The 3193-nt window shown below is 51.0% G+C and overlaps 1 protein-coding gene across 1 annotated transcript in view; it reads left to right on the top strand.

The window, feature by feature from the left end:
* Positions 1-3193, top strand: part of CACNA1B (calcium channel, voltage-dependent, N type, alpha 1B subunit) — a 274453-nt gene that overhangs the window by 263073 nt on the left and 8187 nt on the right. The gene's annotated exons all lie outside the window — the stretch shown is intronic.

The raw sequence follows: 3193 nt of genomic DNA, 5'->3' as shown, positions 1-3193 counted from the left end.
CCACCAACACACCCAGCTAATTTTTGTATTTTTAGTAGAGATGGGGTTTCACCATGTTGGCCAGGCTGATCTTGAACTCCTGACCTCAAGTGATCCACTCGCCTCGACCTCCCATAGTGCTGGAATTATAGGCATGAGCCACTGCGCTCCGCCACGAAAGATATTTTTAAAAATGAGGCCGAGTGCAGTGGCTTGTGCCTGTAATCCCAGCTTTGATTAACTTTGAAAGAAAAGGTGGGAAGATTGCTGGAATCCAGGAGTTTAAGACCAGATTGGACAACAAAGTGAGGCTCTGTCTCTACAAAAAATAATTTTAAAAAATGAGCTGGACATGGTGGCGCATGCCTGTGGTCCCAGCTACTCAGAGGCTGCAGCAGAAGGATTGCTTGAACCCAGGTGTTCAAGGTTCCAGTGAGCTGTGATCATACTGCTACACTCCAGCCTGGGCAACAGATTGAGACCCTGTCTCAAAACAAAACGAAAAGCCAGAATGAAAAGACAAACCTAAAACTGGGAGAACATAATTATTAAACACATATCTGCTATAGGATTACTATTCATAATATATGAAGAACTGTCACAACTCCCTAAGAAAATAACCCAACCAAAACAGACAAAAGATTTGAACAGAAATGTCATCAAAGAAAATATATGGAAGGCAAACAAACATATGCAAAAATGCCTGATATCATTAATTAGAGAAATCCAAAAATAAAAAAAACACACACAACGAGATTACACTCCACTCCACTATAGTTGCCAAAATACTTTTCCGAATGACAATGCTTAGTGCTGAGAGGGCAGAGCAACTCAATTCTACATGTTCCTGGTGGGAAAAGAAAATGGTGCAGGGCCTTAGACAGTTTGCAGTTGCTTCTGCGGTCCAGCCATTCCACGTGGGAAATGAAAACATACATCCACACAGAATCTACATGCAAAAGTTTACAGCTTTATTCAGAATTGCCCAAAACTGTAAACAACTCATATGTCCATCAGTCGGCAATGGATAAACAAACGGTACATTCGTACCATTAATACTAAGGAGTAAAAGGAAACGCGCCACTGTTGCGTGCGGCAACTGGTATGACTCTCACATGCACCGCACTGGGTGAAAGAAGCCAGATGCAAAGGCCAGTGTGCTGTATGATGCCATTGGCGTGACGTTCTGGAGTAAAACTAGAGGGACCCAAAACACATGGGTGGTGGCAGGGGCTGCCAGTAGGACTAGGGGTTGACTCAAGGGGTCACAGAGGAATTTGGGAGTGATGCAGCTGTTGCATACCTTGATGGTGGTACTGGGTGCATGGCTGTATGAATTTACCAAAGTTCATAGAAAATGGAAAAAGGGTGACTCTCACTGCATGTGAATTGTACCTTAATAAACCTGATGTTTAAGAAAGGTGGAATCCAATTATTTTATTCCTCTGCTCAAAACCCTCCACTGCCTTCCCTAACCCTCCTGCCCACCCCCTCCATCCACCCTGCCCCGAGGCCTCCCTGGCCCTTTGGGTGACATAGCAGGGCCAGTGTACTCAGGGGCTCCTTTTACCTTCAGGGCACACAGGCTTCCTCTTTGGGAGACTTTGATGGCTGTCCTGTCCACAGCCGAAGCCCTGCTGATATTTCCTGTCCCCTTCCCTGCTCTGCTCTTCTTGCCTTGGCACTTTTCACTCTCCAGTACACTTTATTATTATTATTTTTTTAATTGCTGCTTTATTGGTAGACTAAAGCGGTGTCAACTCCAGAAGGGAAGTTTTTTGGCCCCATCACTTGGAACAGTACCTGACATTTAGTAGGTGTTCAGTAAATATTGTTGAATGAATAGATGAATGGCTGGAGTGCTGCCATCTTCTTCCTAAATCCCCATTGCCCATCCCATGCACACATATGCACATGTGCACAGCACGCGCGCACACACATCAGACACACGTGTGCACATGAGGTGGATTCCCTGCTCACCTGCCTCCTCCTCTGGGCAGACTCGTGGCAGGGAGAGCTGTGAGCAGCTTCTGCATCAGCGTTTGTTCCCACTGCACCCTCCTTCCAGCACCATCTGTACCCCATCTCCCCCTACACCATTCATCTCCCCGCCTGCACCAGCTCTGTCCCATTGGCTGCAGGGCTGCTCCTAACGTCTCTGTCTTTTCCCCTTCCCCACCATCATCCTGGTCCAGCTGGGACAAAGCAGCATCAGTGTGACGCGGAGTTGAGGAAGGAGATTTCCATTGTGTGGGCCAATCTGCCCCAGAAGACTCTGGACTTGCTGGTACCACCCCATAAGCGTAAGTGTGAGGGTGAGAAATGCCCCCAGTCCCCACCTTTCCTGTCCCACCCAGCGTGGCTGGAGGGCTGTGGAGGTGAGGGTGAGGGACGAAGGGCAGGCCACCTTGGAGAGCGGGCTCACCTCCTCGTGAGTCTGCGCTCAGCTCCAACCAAGGGAGCCCTGGGTGGCAGAGGAGCCGTGGAGATGAGCGTGGGTTTGTTGTGTTGAGCTCCTGGTGTGTGGAATGTATTTTTTAAAATCCAGAGGAGAGGCAGGAGGGTATCCCACAGAGATGTGAGGGAGTGCGGTGGGATGCCCAACTCCAACTTGGAGATGTGAGGGAGCAGAGTGAGGCGCCCAACTCCATCTTGTGGGAGACGTGAGGGAGCGCAGGGAGGTGCCGAACTCCATCTTGTGGGAGATGTGAGGGAGCGCCGGGAGGTGCCCAACTCCATCTTGGAGACGTTGGGGAGTGGAGTGAGGTGCCCAACTCCGTCTTGTGAAAGACGTGAGAAAGCAGGGTGAGGTGCCCAACTCCATCTTGTGGGAGAGGTGAGGGGGCGCCGGGAGGTGCCCATCTCCATCTTGTGGGAGGCGTGAGGGAACACCGGGAGGTGCCCAACTCCATCTTGGAGATGTGAGGGAGCAGAGTGAGGCGCCCAACTCCATCTTGTGGGAGACATGAGGGAGCACCGGGAGGTGCCCAACTCCATCTTGTGAGAGACGTGAGGGAGTGCGTGGAGGTGCCCCAACTCCATCTTGTTGGAGGCGTGAGGGAGCGCCGGGAGGTGCCCAACTCCATCGTGTGGGAGATGTGAGGGAGCGCGGGGAGGTGTCCAACTCCATCTTGCTTTCTGGGGAGGAGACACAGGAAGGGCCCCGCATTAAGCAGGTGGGGATGGCCTCAGCTCGGCTATGAGAGGCCTCAGG

The sequence above is a fragment of the Colobus angolensis genome, unplaced genomic scaffold, assembly GCF_000951035.1.
Source record: "Colobus angolensis palliatus isolate OR3802 unplaced genomic scaffold, Cang.pa_1.0 Scaffold44, whole genome shotgun sequence".
NCBI classification, from domain to species: domain Eukaryota; kingdom Metazoa; phylum Chordata; class Mammalia; order Primates; family Cercopithecidae; genus Colobus; species Colobus angolensis.
The sequence above is the reverse complement of the archived record's forward strand: the minus strand, read 5'-3'. Positions and strand labels throughout refer to the sequence as shown.